Source organism: Passer domesticus, chromosome 7 (genome assembly GCF_036417665.1).
Source record: "Passer domesticus isolate bPasDom1 chromosome 7, bPasDom1.hap1, whole genome shotgun sequence".
In the NCBI taxonomy this organism is placed as follows: Eukaryota; Metazoa; Chordata; class Aves; order Passeriformes; family Passeridae; genus Passer; species Passer domesticus.
The window spans coordinates 61,945,261-61,961,623 of NC_087480.1; the positions used below are offsets into that span (position 1 = coordinate 61,945,261).

The 16,363-nt window shown below is 54.3% G+C and overlaps 1 long non-coding RNA gene across 1 annotated transcript; it reads right to left on the minus strand.

The window, feature by feature from the left end:
* Window positions 1-11,761: 11,761 nt before the first annotated feature.
* Window positions 11,762-13,329, minus strand: LOC135304165 (uncharacterized). Its single transcript, XR_010365612.1, has 3 exons — window positions 12,727-13,329; window positions 12,129-12,338; window positions 11,762-11,821 (listed from the first exon to the last, which is right to left on the minus strand). It is a non-coding gene; the product is annotated as an uncharacterized LOC135304165 (long non-coding RNA).
* Window positions 13,330-16,363: the final 3,034 nt, after the last annotated feature.

Consider the following 16,363-nt stretch of genomic DNA (forward strand, 5'->3'; position numbering starts at 1 on the left):
AGGCTGTGCTTCCCAAAGCTGTGCTTTCCACAGCTGTGCTTCCCAAGGCTGTGCTTCCCAAAGCTGTGCTTCCCAAGGCTGTGCTTTTCCAAAGCTGTGCTTCCCAAGGCTGTGCTTCCCAAGGCTGTGCTTCCCACAGCTGTGCTTCCCAAAGCTGTGCTTTCCACAGCTGTGCTTCCCAAAGCTGTGCTTCCCAAGGCTGTGCTTCCCAAAGCTGTGCTTCCCAAGGTTGTGCTTCCCAAGGCTGTGCTTCCCAAGGCTGTGCTTCCCAAAGCTGTGCTTTCCACAGCTGTGCTTCCCAAGGCTGTGCTTCCCAAGGCTGTGCTTCCCAAAGCTGTGCTTCCCAAGGCTGTGCTTCCCAAGGCTGTGCTTCCCAAAGCTGTGCTTTCCACAGCTGTGCTTCCCAAGGCTGTGCTTCCCAAAGCTGTGCTTCCCAAGGCTGTGCTTCCCAAGGCTGTGCTTCCCAAAGCTGTGCTTCCCAAGGCTGTGCTTTTCCAAAGCTGTGCTTCCCAAGGCTGTGCTTCCCAAGGCTGTGCTTCCCAAGGCTGTGCTTCCCAAAGCTGTGCTTCCCAAGGCTGTGCTTCCCAAAGCTGTGCTTCCCAAGGCTGTGCTTCCCAAGGCTGTGCTTCCCAAGGCTGTGCTTCCCAAAGCTGTGCTTCCCAAGGCTGTGCTTCCCAAAGCTGTGCTTCCCAAGGCTGTGCTTTTCCAAAGCTGTGCTTCCCAAAGCTGTGCTTCCCAAAGCTGTGCTTCCCAAGGCTGTGCCTTCCTGCTGCCGGGGTTTGGAGCGGGAGCATTCCCCGCTGCCCTGTGTGCTGCAGCCAGGACAGCAGGTGGCACTTGAGGAACGCCGTTTCCCATGGAAAAACACCCGCTTTTCCCGGGATGTTTTAAATGTCGGCCACTTTATTCTTTTAAATAAGAAACACCGCCGGTGTCACCGTGTGGGGCTGGCCCTGCCACCCAGCATGGGTTGACCTCGGGCTGCTCCTGGCACAGGACACGGAGCTGGAGCAGCAAAACGATTAATTTTATTCTGCAAAACTATTAGTTTTATTCTGCAAAACGATTAATTTTGCTCATGCAATGCAGCTGAACATCCTAAGTAATTAACAAAAAAGAGTCTGCAGAAAAGCAGCTGCCCTACAGTTGGCTAAAAACCATCTCAGTTTAAGCCAATAGACAAACTATCTTTTTTACCATACCAGTGCAGGCCATTGATCCATTTTAATCATCTTTTCTGATTTAAAGCTCCATGAAAGAAATGTAACAAAATTTTAGCTCCGGCCAGCGGGATATTCCCAGTATTCCCTGGCTGCTCCTGATCTATTCCCAGGTGCCTTTAGGGAAAAGCCTTTCATAGAGGTGGCAATGTCCATCAGAAAGTGTCGAGTCAGGGAGAGCAAACCAGCTTGGGAGTAAATTAATGACTGATGGAAGGGATTCTTCGGCTGGGATGTTCTCTGTACCAGAAAATGTTGGCTGAGCAGGAATGTCGGAAGGAAATCTGTGTGCTGAACTCTGCCCATTTAATATTTAGGAAATTTAACAGCATTCCAGAGCAGTTTGGGTTGGAAAGGACATTAAATCCCACCCAGTGCCACCCCTGCCATGGCAGGGACATCTCTCACTGTTCCAGACTGCTCCAGCCTGGCCTTGGGCACTGCCAGGGATCCAGGGGCAGCCACAGCTCTGATTAAAAGCTAAAAAGCCAACTGGGAACTGAAAAATAGCCCCAGACTTTTAATTTATGACTAAAGCAAAGCCCAGGTGGAAAGGGGGGACTGGAATTCCCAGACACAATCCAGCGTTCACTCCTGTGACTGTCCAGGATATTCTCTTTACTGAAGGAGCAGCTTTGCTCTTGGATTTCTGTGTGCTGCTCCTCTTTTCCCGTGTTCCTCCCACAAAGCTCCATTTAAATATCTTCCCCCCGTATCCCAATAGCTTGTGAACACTTTTATTGGATTCCTGTTTCTATCACAGCACATTTTGCCCTCAGACGAGGCTGAGGAATTGATAATAACCCGGTAAATGAGAAATACATCAGCCATCATTTTACCATAATGAAAGCGAGCAGTTGAGAATGAATCAATGTGCAGAAAACTGTTTAATTGGCCCAGCTCTAGACAGCCAATTCCTACCAACGAGCCCTGAAAATCAGTTTCCTGAAGAAAAACTAAATGGCACAAAGGCCAGGAAGATCAAAGGCAGGTAATTAAAGGAAGGCTGTGCCTGCAGCCCTTCCCAGCCCTTCCCGGGGTGCTGCCTCCGTGCCACGCTCTGCACTCAGCAGCTCAGGGCTCCCAGGTTTTTAAGCATCACTTTAAAGCACTTAATACATTGTTGATGCCTTCCAAGACACAATAATAATAATAATTTCGGCCCTGGGAGTTAAGGAGCAGTGCTTCCAGCAGGGCGAGCTGGCTGCTGCCAGCCTGCTCTGAGCTGCTGGGATTGCAGCGGGCAGGGGGGAGAGAGTCCTCCAACACAGGGCACACAGGGCTCACACACGTGCCACAGCCATGTCACTCACGTGTCACACATGTCACATGGCACACAGCCCAGGGCCCGGGTGATTCCCAGGGGATGTGGATCCCAGCTGGCCGTTCCCCTCCTGCTGCTGGAGGTGCTGCAGGGGTGGTGGATCCACACCCAGCTGCCTTGGCTGTGGGAGTTTGCTCCTAAAGGTGTTTGCTCCTGCTCTGCCAGCGTTCCCCGTTGTGTGTGCCCCTGGGGAGGCAGTAATGGGAACACTTCCAGCAGTGGAACCCCCGGGCTGTCAGAGGAGGAGCCTTCCCAGCTCGCCCTGTGCTCAGCTCAGAGCTCTGCTCTCCCCAGCCCTGGCAGCCTGATCCCGGGATAAGAGGGCATTTCAGCAGGAAGGGACCACATCTCATCACACCCCGCTCCCAGAGAGCAGCAGCACGCCCTGCCCTGCCTCCGTCACTGCCAGAGCCTTCCCCGCAGCCTCAGCCTGATGGAGGTGTGGGATTTTCCCCAGCAAGTCCCTCCTGGCAGGGGCTGCTGCAGGCTGGGGCTCGCTCAGGGATCGGCCGGTGTCAGGATGCTCCTCACTCCTCTGACAGGGACACCCAAACCGGGCTTGTCCCAGTTCTCTTGGCCTTGGCACCTCAGCCTAGGAGGCTCTGGGAGCCTCAGGGTTTAGGTTTTTAAACTCAGTCTTCAAAGCAGGCGTGGAATGAAGCCGAGTTTTCCTCATTTCAGGAGAAGACACCGAGCTCTCCCAAACCACAGCAGCCTGTGCTTCCAAGCTTGTAGGAGTGTAGGAGAATGCCCCCTAATGACAGAGTGGCAAAGCTAGCCTTTGTCCCCCAAAAAAGGAAAGAAGCCTAGAAGTTTCTCTCAACGATCAGGTGAAAAGCCACCTTATAGGACCCCAGAGACTTCACTAAAACCTTGGGGTCACCTAATTGGATAAAAGCCAAAAAGTCTTGCCTGGGCCATAAGGTAGAAAAGGAGAGAACAAAAGAACCACGAGGCTTTTGTGAATGTGTTTTCTAGAAAGAACAGACTTCTGTACCTAGCTCAGATTTTCTGTTTGTTATTTTGCCTTTTATTAAACCTTTTTGTTTCAAACACTGCAGCAGAAGCCATCCTGCTCATTCTTTGCCTCCAAAGGTAATAGCCAAGCTATCCTTGGGTGTATTAGGTTCCCTTTTGAGGGTTCATAAAACCCTGGCCCAACAAAACAGAACCTAATACAAGCTTATCCAAGAAACTGCTCTGTGGCTCTCGCTGCTGCTGCTGTTTCCCCCTCACTTTTCCTTCTGTTCCCCTCCTGTGGGATGCCTCTCAGGAAAGGACTGCAGGATTCCCCTCTGGAATCAGAGGAGTCTGTCAGGCAGGGGAAACAGCACAAAACCCTGTCATTTGTTCCTTTTCCAGCATGGTTCTGTGAGGTATTCCTCCTCTGGTATTCCAGCAGCCCTGGAGACACAAAAGGCTTCTCCAGCATTCCAGCCTGGCAGTGCAGGTGGGCAGGGAGCGGTTCCAGCTCCTGTGGGCTGTTGGGGAATGGTGCTGAGGGTCTCTGTGCTCCTGTGGCACCGCAGGACGGGCACTGCCAGCAGGAAGAGCAGGAATCCTCTTCTCTGAACCTGCTCCCTGAGTGTGTGTTCCCAAAAACACACACAGAAAAGCCAGTCTTTATAAATGTCAAAGGTGTGTTTGGACCCCAGAGCTGAGATGCAGGATGAATAATGCCCCCAGTAACAGCATTAATTGCTGTGCTTCGAAGAACCTGATGCTGATCACAAATTTCTTGGAGCAGAAGCATTTAATGGGCAAGTGTAGGAGTAAAGGTGAGGCAGGTAAAAAAGAAGATCTAATATATAAATATATATATATATATTTGTAAACGGGAAAGTTTCATCACTTAGGGAGTGGTTGTCAATGAAAACCAGCTGTGATTAACCTGTGCTGCATGCTGCTCCTGCCCTGCTCTCCTCACACCAGGAGTCCCTGCAATTCCTGCCTCCAGGAATGTCCATCCCTGCCATCTGAGCACCTCCCTGGAGGCTGCAGCCCTTCCCGGGGTGGTTTCTGTGCTTTCAGACCTTCCTCACCTTTGGCTTTCCACCTCTGCCCGTGGCAGGACCAGCAGTGCTCCCTGCAAGGCTTGGCAGATCCAGTCACTCCTGCAAATTTCAAGTTTTCTCCTTGAAATTTGGTGTGAAGTCGACCAAAGTGTAACTTGGCCTCAGAAACAATTAACCCCTTCACAGCAGTCGATTTGAACCACAATTTTGTACTTTGTTCTTGCAAATGAAATGTATTTGCCAGAGCATCTCTTCCTCTGGCAATCTGCCTCCCTAAACAAGTGCTGCAGTCTGTTCACACGGATCCCAGTCCATGGGAATGTGCCAGCTGAACATTTAAAGGGTAAGGAACAATTCCAGAAGAAACTGCACCAGCAAGTTTCTGCACTAATTTGAACTGCAATGTTAATTCTGTGAGCCCTGCTCTTGTTGAAGGCGTTGACCTGCACCAAACTCCGGGGGCAGAGCTCGGCTCTCCGGGTGCTGGAGTGACTCCTCACGCTGCTGCTCTCTGCTTTCTGCATCTCACTGCAGGAAATGCCTGGCCTCTGCTCCAAACTGTGCTCTAACAAAATAAAACAGCCAAGCAAGCAAAGAGGAGGAGTTTGGCTGAGGAACCGAGCAGCCCCGAGGAGGGGCCAGCCAGAGGGCCCTCCGTGGTTTGCTGGGTTATTCCTGGAGGTGCATCCCTGTGTCCTGATCCTCTGCATGTCCAGGGACATCCCTGAGTGTTCCCTGGCTCCTGGAGAGTTTGGGAATCCCACACAAAGCTGGCCAACGAGCCAGAGCCCACTGTGGGGAGCCTGCAGCTCCGGAGGGACGGGGGGCTGGCAGCTCAGCACAGACCTTCTCCCCAAACCCTGCGAGATGTGTGAGCCACGCCTGGCCCCGAGGCTGCAGCAGGTCCCGGCCAGACCCGTGACAAGGGGAGATGCAGACACGGGGGGAGGCAGAGGCGAGGCAGGAGGGGCCCGGGAGGAGCCAAGTGAGGCGGGAGGGATCGGGAGATTCCAGGTGAGGCAGAGGGATCGGGAGATTCCAGGTGAGGCAGAGGATCCCGGGGGTGCCAAGTGAGGCAGGAGGGATCGGGAGATTCCAGGTGAGGCAGGAGGGACCCGGGAGGAGCCAAGTGAGGCAGGAGGGATCGGGAGATTCCAGGTGAGGCAGAGGATCCCGGAGGTGCCAGGTGAGGCAGAGGGATCTGGGATATTCCAGGTGAGGCAGAGGATCCCGGAGGTGCCAGGTGAGGCAGAGGATCCCGGGATATTCCAGGTGAGGCAGAGGATCCCGGGGGTGCCAGGTGAGGCAGAGGATCCCGGGATATTCCAGGTGAGGCAGAGGATCCCGGGATATTCCAGGTGAGGCAGGAGGGACCCGGGAGGAGCCAAGTGAGGCAGAGGGATCTGGGAGATTCCAGGTGAGGCAGGGGATCCCGGAGGTGCCAGGTGAGGCAGAGGATCCCGGGATATTCCAGGTGAGGCAGTTCTGTCCCCAGGGGGATCAGCCAGCGCGGCTCTGTCTGACCCGAGCCCTGCAGCCCGCAGGGTCCCTGCCCAGCCCGGCAGGGTGTGACTCTGCCCCGCCGTGGGTGCCAGCAGCACTCGGAGCCGCTCTCACGTTGCCATGGTTATGGCAGAGCCGTTCCCGGAGCTCCCGGGGAAGGGGACGAGCCCAGGGATGCCGAGAGCCGTGCCCGGGAGCCCGGCGGGCCCGTGTCCTGCTGCTGCCGGGGCACTGCCGGTGACACCGCAGGGAATAAGGGATGGGAACCGCTGACAGCTGCGAGCTCTGCCACCGAAACAACCTCCCCGCGGGGATCCAGAACTCCCCAGAGGGATCCACACCTCCCCAGAGGGATCCAGACCTCTCTGCAGGGATCCAGCCCCACACCCGGGGCTCCTCTCTGCAAGAACGTGCACTGCTCCCCATCCATGCTGGAGGCATCCACGGATCAGGGAATCATGGGCTGGGTTGGCTTGGAAGGGACCTTAAACTCGTCTGGTTCCATGGTAGGGACACGGGCAGGGACACCTGCCACAGCCCAGGGTGCTGCCAGCCCCACCCAGCGTGGCTCTTCTCTTCTCTTCTCTTCTCTTCTCTTCTCTTCTCTTCTCTTCTCTTCTCTTCTCTTCTCTTCTCTTCTCTTCTCTTCTCTTCTCTTCTCTTCTCTTCTCTTCTCTTCTCTTCTCTTCTCTTCTCTTCTCTTCTCTTCTCTTCTCTTCTCTTCTCTTCTCTTCTCTTCTCTTCTCTTCTCTTCTCTTCTCTTCTCTTCTCTTCTCTCCTCTTCTCTTCTCTCCTCTCCTCTTCCTCTCCTCTTCCTCTCCTCTCCTCTCCCCCCCAGGCAGGTAATTGCTGGTGCCAGGTAATGCAGAGTGACAATTCCATCTTGCAGCCGTGGATCAGCCGGGGCTGTGCACATCAGGTGTCACAGGGACATGACAACCTTGTCAGAGAAACAGCAGAGCCCCTGACAGCCTCTCCACTGAATCCCTCACCCAGCACTCCAGCATCAGCACTGCCTTGAAACAACTCCATTCATTATTCAAAAAAGGGGGGAAAAAAAGTGAGATGCTGACAAAATATATAAAAATTTTTTGAATCCTAAAAATCCACCTGATTTTGCTTCTCCCGTGCCTTCAGAACAACCTGTCTGGGCTCATTAAGTGCTGCTTTATTTGTTGTCAGTGAAAAGCCAAGCTTGGGTCGCTCTGCCAACGAGTGGGAGTCACTTGTTGGCCATGAATGATTCATAGCTCTGATTTTTAATAAAACGCTTGTGTTAAAATTCTACATATGCTCAGAAGGAAGAAATAAAAATCCCTGTCTCTGTTTGCAATAGAATTTGTAATAAATGACCACGCAGAGATTTATTCTTGTGTCAGAGTGGTCTCCCAGCAGAGAGCCCTGGACAGGGCGCAGGGTCCCTGGATCCTCTGGGTCTCTGGATCCCTCTGAATCCTCTGGGTCCCTCTGGGTTCCTGGATCCTCTGGGTCCCTGGATCCTTCTGGGCCCCTGGATTCTCTGGGTGTCTCTGGATCCCTCTGGGTCCCTGGGTCCCTCTGGGTCCCTGGATTCTCTGGGTCCCTCTGGGTCCCTGGGTCCCTCTGGGTCCCTCTGGGTCCCTGGATTCTCTGGGTTCCTGGATCCTCTGCATCCCTCTGGGTCCCTGGATCCTGTGGGGTGCTGCTCCCATACAAACACTGCAGGGTCACAGTGAGCTCTGGTTTTACTCTCACTTAAAAAAAAAAAAAAAAAATCAATGGAAGAATTCCAAGTGAAGGCCAAGGAGGTGGAGCTCATAAAATCAGAGTCATGGCTGGTTTGGGTGTGAGGGACCCCAAACCCTCCCAGTGCCACCCTGTCATGGCAGGGACACTTCCCACTGTCCCAGGTGCTCCAGCCCCAGTGTCCAGCCTGGCCTTGGGCACTGCCAGGGATCCAGGGGCTGCTCTGGGCACCTGGGCCAGGGCCTCTCCTGCTCCCAGGGAGGGATTCTCCCCTGCTGGCCACAGCCCTGAGCCTGAGCAGTGGGATCAGCTGGGCTGGGTGAGCCCAGGGCTGGGACCCCTCCCGTGCTGGGACAGCCCCCAGCCCTTCCTCCAGGCTGGACCATGAATATTCAGAGATGTAAAGCAGCAGGTGCAGCAAGGCTGTGCTGAGGACGTGTTCAATGGGAGAAGGACTCAAACAGCTCACTGTGAAAACTCCATCTGTAGCTTTTCATGGGATGTTGAGGGGTTTTTTAAATTAAAAGCACGATTTATTTTAAAAAGTACAGATACTCTTGTAAAGGAAGGCTTTATACAATTAAATGGCAAAGTGTATTAAGGCCATTGATAAAAATGTAAAGATTTGAGTAATTTTAGGTTTCATCTCATATTCAGAACAAAACCCTTGTCCTGTGCAGTTCTTCGTGTTCCATTTCCAATGGGAATGTTCTTGCTCACAATCACTCTCTTTCTTTTGGCCTGCTCTTCCTCTGTTCCCATTTTCTCCCTCTTTTCCCCAGCTCCTGCAGCTCCTCGTGCTTCCCCAGCAGCTCCTGGTGTTGCAGGGCCTCACTGCCCAGAGCCAGGGGCAGAGCCTGGGCTCCAGCAGGTCACTGCAGAGCAATGCCTGCTATTTCCATTTATTGCCCCAAAATGCCTCCACAACCCCCCCATGCTCGCCTTGTCTTTCAGTAATTGCTGCTTGTAGAGCCCTGACATTTACATAGGAAAATCCCAATATTTGGATCAATTTGTACTCCACAGATCTGATTCATTTACTGAGGAAATCAATGGATGTCTTGGCTTGTGCCAGACACTTCCAACTGACCAGAGCTCCCTCCAAGGGGATCTTCCATGGGAGCTGGGGCTGCCCCTGGATCCCTGGAATGTCCAAGGCCAGGCTGGAGCAGGATGGGACAGGGGGAGGTGTCCCTGCCAGGGCAGGGTGGCACTGGGTGGGCTTTGAGGGTCCCTCCCAACCCAAACCTGTCTGGGACTCTGATTCCATGAGGTCTGGATAACCTGGCCTGTTCTTTAGGTACTTTTTTTGTAGCAATGGCGTTGCAGTCACTTTCCATCAGTAATTAGAATGTGTCCCTGTGGTGGAACAACAAATCCCTCCCACGGTGTCACCTGCTGTCCTTCAGGAAGGAAGGGGAGACCCCCAGGGGCTGGAGCGTGCCCAGGGAAGGGGCTGGAGCCCCAGGAGGGACTGAGGGAGCTGGGAAGGGCTGGAGAATCCCTGAGGAGCTGGGAAGGGGCTGGAGAATCCCTGAGGAGCTGGGAAGGGGCTGGAGAATCCCTGAGGAGCTGGGAAGGGGCTGGAGAATCCCTGAGGAGCTGGGAAGGGGCTGGAGAATCCCTGAGGAGCTGGGAAGGGGCTGGAGAATCCCTGAGGGAGCTGGGAAGGGGCTGGAGAATCCCTGGGGGAGCTGGGAAGGGGCTGGAGAATCCCTGGGGGAGCTGGGAAGGGGCTGGAGAATCCCTGAGGGAGCTGGGAAGGGGCTGGAGAATCCCTGAGGAGCTGGGAAGGGGCTGGAGAATCCCTGAGGGAGCTGGGAAGGGGCTGGAGAATCCCTGAGGAGCTGGGAAGGGGCTCAGCCTGGAGCAAAGGAGGCTCAGGGCCCTTGTGGCTCTGCACAGCTCCTGCCAGGAAGGGACAGCCGGGGGGTCGGGCTGTGCTCCAGGAACAGGGACAGGAGCAGAGGGAACGGCCAGGGATGCACAGCCCTTTCCAGGAAGGAATTTTCCCAAATGTAGAACCTGGCCCAGGCCTGGCACAGCTGCCCAGGCCAGGGCTCAGTCCCCATCCCTGGAGGGATTTAGAGACCTGTGGATGGCACCTGGGGACAAGGGGCAGTGCTGGGGATGGTTGGACTGGGTGGGCTCGGGGAATGCTCCAGCCTGGATGATCCTGTGGTTCTGTCAGGATCAGCTGACCTCAAATCCAGGAGCTGTGTGGCTGAAGTTTCTTGCTGGAGCAGAAGTTTTGTCCCACACCCCATAATTAGCAGTTGTTACATGCACTAACACACACTGCTAATTACTCTTTAGGATGAGCTCACAATCAAAGCCTTGATTTAAGCCCACATCTATTTCTCTGTGACCTCTGATCCTCCAAAGCATGAAGATATTGATGTTCCAGTAATTAGCTGTTGCTGCCCTGCTAATCCATTAACTCTGTGATTCTGGGCAGGACAGGGCTGGGCTGGGAACGGGGAAATAAATTCCATGTGCTAGAGCAGAGGGGCTGAACTCTGGCTCCTCACCAGCATTTACAGTTGCTGCTGCTGGTGTTAACACTGGGAAATGCTATATTGCCGAGAAACCGCTAAAAAATGAAAATAAATGTTGTTTCCAGGAGGTCCCGGGCGTCACTGGGGGGAATGGTAAATAAATAAATGGTGAGGTTAGTGGGCTGTGTGGCTGCTGAGGGGTCTGTGGGGAGTGCAGGGATGCACAGAGCAGCAGAGACCTGCACAGCCCAGGCTCCTGAATTCCCCAAACCTGCCAGTCCCTCTCGCCCAGCCCTCCCCGACACTCCACATCCTCTGGGTGAGCTCGTGCAGCAGGCTGCTCCGTGCTGCTCCTGCTGTGGGCGAGCTCCAGAGCAAGCAAACTGCACTTGCACAGGGACAGCAGCCCAGGAACTCATTAAAGAACGTCCCAGGATGTGTGGGAAGCAGCTGCAATGAATAATGAGTCTGGTTTTAATTAATGCATGGAAATTTATCATAAGCCAAGGGCGTTGGGATCCAGGGGTGAGGAATACAAGAGGAAACTTCTTGGGAAGGAATTTCTGGCTGGGAGGGTGGGCAGGGGCTGGAACAGAATTCCCAGAGCAGCTGTGGCTGCCCCTGGATCCCTGGCAGTGCCCAAGGCCAGGCTGGACACTGGGGCTGGAGCACCTGGGACAGTGGGAGGTGTCCCTGCCATGGCAGGGGTGGGAACAGGATGGGATTTAGGGCCCCTCCCAACCCAAACCAGTCTGGGATTCTGGGATCTCACCAGTTAAGCCAGCTCTGGAGCAAGCAATCAGCCCTAAATCCACTTTCTAGACTGAACCCTGCGCTTTGGACTTGCCTCAGAATTAATTCCCTTTACACACATTGTGTTCCTGCTGCTGGATTTTGTCTGTGTTTTCCCACTGAAATGCACATCATGCACATCCCCTCTGTTCCAGCATCAGCTGTTTCTGTTTCCCCTGCCCAGTGGGTGGGTGTCAGTTCCATTTCAGCAGCTCCAGCCACGGGTGGATTTTCCACACAGCTGCCTGGGTACTGGGGCAGTGAAACAGGAATGTTTTCCAGCAAAACCCAGAGATTTCTGCTGGGGGTGGCACTTCTCCGTGAGAATGGTTTTCTGGGAAGTGTTTCCTGTTCTTCAGACAAAATACTGAAGTTAAAAATCATTTCTCCTCGAGAAACTGTAGATATTATTCTTTGGGCCTTAGTTAAACTCACATAAATCCTGCCTTGGAGAAATTTCTGTATTTCAAGCTTCATTCTCAGCGACGTCAGGAGAGTGAATCTGAAAATTGGAGATCCATAGGAAACAAGAAATGCTGCTCAGAGGCAGGACATGGAACGCCTTAAAGAGCTGGGAGAGCGGGAGGGATGAGAGGAGAAAGGGATTATTGTCAGTGTGTTTTGATCCCAGCCACTTCTGAGCCACTGCTCTGCCTCAGGGCTGATACCTGCAGGTGATGGACTCTCCTGGAGATTAACACCCACGTCAGCCAGAACGGGAGAAGTGCAGTGATTCCTCTTTACCTGGAAGAGGTGGAGGCTGGGCATAAATCTTGTGGAAAGCAGCACAAAATCCTCCCCTGGAAGGCTCAGTGAGGGATAAAAGCTGTCAGTCCTGGGTGACAAATGGGGCTGGAGGTGTCCAGGCAGGGACCCTGAAGGGCTCAGGCTGGGCCAGGGAGGGTCAGGCTGGATTCTGGGGAAATTCCTCCTGGAAAGAGCTGTCCAGGAGGGAGGATTGGCTGTGGGAGGGGTAAAGAAACTGCCCAATGAACAGAGGATAGCTGCCCCACCTCAATAAATGTGGTGGAACACACCCCCCCAGCCACACCTTGCCTTTGCAGCCTCAGGCAGGATGTGTGGGTTTAACTCCACAGTGAGCAGGATGTGCTGAGCCCACGTTGTTCCCCCTGGGAGCCTGTGGATCTGCTGCTCTGGTGCTGCTGGAGCATCCCAGCGGGGTTTGGGTCACAAACAGGAGCTGGCCACCCTCAATCCGTTGATGTTTAACCCACGGGGCAGATTTTCAGCCAGGCAGGAGCTGTGGGAAAGGGCTGGGGTCAATGCAGTGTTTGTGTGTTGCCAAGGCTTCCGAGCTGAGCAGGGGGAAGAAAAATCATCTTGGGTCAGGCAGCTCCCAAAAATATTCCAGCCAAGCGGGCAGGCTCGTGGTTGTACAGACACTGGGAGTGGCCAGGACGAGTATCCCAGTCTGACAGGCATCCCCAGCATCCCAGGAGAGGGAAACCTCCTGTGCCCTCCCCTGGCTGAGGGAGGTCCCTGTCGTGCCACCCTGCAGCCTCCCCCCGTTCCCTGAGCTGCCCTTCCCAGCAGTGGCAGGGCAGGGAGGCGCTGGGACACCTGTGGGACACCCGTGGGAGCTCCCGTGTGCTCCCAGAGCCACACTGGCATTCCAGAGCCACCCTCACCCTGCCACACTGCCACCAAGGCCTGGTGAGGCTCCGCTGCTCGAGGCTCCCTTCTGTCTCCAGGCATTTGGGCTACACTGTCATCCTTACATCAATTCCTTTATGACCTGCGGAGTAGGTTGGAATTGAAGACAATCTCACGCAGTTTCCTCCTCGCTTCTGTTTTGTTCTAACTATCCAAGGCCGTTCCCAAATATTTCATTAATTAATTTAGTCTCAGGAGCTGCTATTTTCCAGCATCCAAATCCAATTGTTCGGTGGGTTTCAGTAAATCATCCCTGAAAGCTTTTTTTTCCTACTTAGATACTGCTTTTGCACAGCATCAATCATTCTGCTCGTTGACAGGAAAAAATGTTTTCTAAATCTGGCCTGCTTTATTGTTCTCCCTTACATAAACAAAATGATTTATGAAGTAAGAGAAGGAAAGGAGGAAGACTTGGATGATCTTTTTAGCACTATTTCTTCTTCATCTGCAGTTTCATGTATTCTTTTTTTTTTTTTTTTTTTTTGTTCCTGGGCTCACGTTGCTGCTGAAGAAGAGTTTCCACCTCTCAGTGACCTCTGTGCTGCTGCTCCTGCACCGTGCCCTGAGACTGGGAAAGCCTGAACTGTGTGGCTGCTCCAGGAGGGGCTGCTGGGGTTTAACTGGGGCCCTCTGGGATCCTCAGGACCAGAGATGAGGAGGGGCTGGAGCGTGTCCAGGGCAGGGAACGGGGCTGGGAAGGGGCTGGAGAATCCCTGAGGAGCTGGGAAGGGGCTGGAGAATCCCTGAGGAGCTGGGAAGGGGCTGGAGAATCCCTGAGGGAGCTGGGAAGGGGCTGGAGAATCCCTGAGGAGCTGGGAAGGGGCTGGAGAATCCCTGAGGAGCTGGGAAGGGGCTGGAGAATCCCTGAGGAGCTGGGAAGGGGCTGCAGAATCCCTGAGGAGCTGGGAAGGGGCTGGAGAATCCCTGAGGAGCTGGGAAGGGGCTGGAGAATCCCTGAGGAGCTGGGAAGGGGCTGGAGAATCCCTGAGGAGCTGGGAAGGGGCTGAGCCTGGAGCAAAGGAGGCTCAGGGGCCCTTGTGGCTCTGCACAGCTCCTGGCAGGAGGGGACAGCCGGGGGTCGGGCTGTGCTCCAGGAACAGGGACAGGAGCAGAGGGAACAGCCCCAGGCTGGGACAGGGCAGCTCAGGGTGGATTTTAGGGAAATCCCTTCCTGGAAAGGTTCTCCAGCCCCTGGAGAATCCCACCCCGGGGGCACCAGGAGCGCTCTGGCACCTCCCAGTGCCCGGAGCCCTGCCCAGTGTCCCCACCCAGCTCTGCTCCTCACCAAAGGCTGGGCAAGCAAACGCTGAGATTTAACTCAGCAGCCCTTGGCAGATTTTTCTGGGGCAGACAATAGCAGGGAAGGATCATTTATCATAAGTACATTCCTCTAATATTCAGAGAAACAATTTTTCAGCTCTGTGTTATCTGTTATTGCTCCTTTTATGTTCTTGTTCCTCACTATGAGTTTCTGTTCAGGGGAAAAAAATAAGTCTATTTCAGAGTGACTGGAGTCCTACATGCAGCTCTTGTGTGATATGTTCAATATTTCATGATTCCTTTCTTCTTAAGTATTTCTAAGAAGCAGAACGTCGCCGGCTGCCGAGGAGAAATCGGATTTGTTACTATTGAACAATCCTTAGAAAAGGAGATGGAACCACAGAGGTGTGGGGGAAGCTTAAAGGTTGAACTCTTGCATCTCCAAAGGAACACAGAAGGCAGCTGGAAAGAAGAGCTCTGGCTTCTGACCTTTGTGTCATCCCACTTTTGAAACAGAATCCGGGATGAGGAGCCAGAGGTGAATTTTGGTTCCAAGGCTGTCGTTGCCTGTGCCTGGCAGCAGCAGGGGAAGGATCTCCAGGGAAAGGATCACCCCTGCCCCTGTGTGCCCTGGGCAGGATCCCAGAGGCCATGAACCATCCAGGCTGGAAAACCCTGCCAGGGTCACCCAGTCCAGCCTGGGCCTGATCCCCCCTGTGCCAGCCCAGGGCTCTGAGTGCCACCTCCAGGATGGGCACTCCAACCTCCCTGGGCAGCCCCAAGCCCTGAGCCCCTTTCCATGGGGAAATTCCTGCTGTGCCCACCCTGAGCTGCCCTGGCCCAGCCTGAGGCCGTTCCCTCTGCTCCTGTCCCTGTTCCTGGAGCACAGCCCGACCCCCCAGCTGTCCCCTCCTGGCAGGAGCTGTGCAGAGCCACAAGGGCCCCTGAGCCTCCTTTGCTCCAGGCTGAGCCCCTTCCCAGCTCCTCAGGGATTCTCCAGCCCCTTCCCAGCTCCTCAGGGATTCTCCAGCCCCTTCCCAGCTCCTCAGGGATTCCCCAGCCCCTTCCCAGCTCCTCAGGGATTCCCCAGCCCCTTCCCTGCTCATTCCCTGCCCTGGACATGCTCCAGCCCCTTCCCATCTCCCCAACTCTGCCCCAGCACTGGAGGCTCTCAGCAGTGCCCTGCCCTGCCCAGGGAATCCCCCAGCGATGGATAAACCCCAGGGATCACCCAGCTCCAGCGGCTCCTCTGAAGCCAACCCTCCCAGGTTTTGGAAGGAGAAGTTCCCCCCCGTGTCCCCAGCCCGAGGCAGCCCCAGGAGGGTCCTGTCCCCTCTCCCAGAGCTCAGGATGTGGCTGGGAGGGCGAGGGGAGGGCTCCCATCCCCTGCAGCCCTTTGGCATCTCGGGAAAACAATCACTGATGGGAATTCCCATCCTGGCAGCTGGGACATAAGATGCAGGCTATCAAAAACAGAGGGAATTTTATTAGGGCTGAGCAGGGACAATAAAGAGGGGCAGAAAGGGCCAGTGAGCAACTGGGCGCCTGAGAGAAATGTCACAGAGCCAGGCTGGGAATTAATTTGCTGCCTGGACTGCCCTGACACGTCACATTCTGGGTGCAATGTGCCTTCCGTGGCATTTCCGAGCTCCAGCCCCAGCCTGGGAATCCTCGCAGCCTCTCCTGGCTCTTTGGAAGATTTGTGACTCAAAGCTGCATTTGTTTAGCTTTAAGCACTACACCACAGGCCCCTGCAATTTGCATTTCAGACTTGGCAGAAGGAGAAGGATAGAAATGCAGAAGGTGAATTTTGCCATTATCCCTGGGTGTCCGTGGGTTTATCGCTTCCACTCCGAGCCCAGCACGCCTCAGCAAGGCTGGCTTGCTCTGATAAAAGCAGGAATTTCACATGGCCAAAGCAAAATGTATCAATAAAAGAAGGAAGGAAGAAATAATGGGGGGAAGAGCACCCACCCATGCTCTGAAAGGATGCTCCAAGGTGAGGAGCCAGGCAGAAAATGGGAATTTTTAATTGTGGGAGATGTTTCCCGGGGAGACCCAGTGCAATCAGAAATCCCGCATTGTTATTTGGCTGATCCTTGGACAATTTCTGGAGTGTAAAACTTAATCCTCTGCAGGCGGGAGAAGGAACAAAATTCCAGTTTTTTCCCCATCGAAGCTCTCAAAGCTGTGTTTAAACAATGAACTTTATTTGGATCACAGAACCTCCACCTCCCTGGACCAGACAGACTGGGAATGCAGCTGCCCTCCGTGCTGAGGGAATGTGGGAGCAGCAGGGCAGGGAAGGGGCTGGGAGCTCCTGGCCTCTCAGAGCGGGCTCTGCCAAGGGGG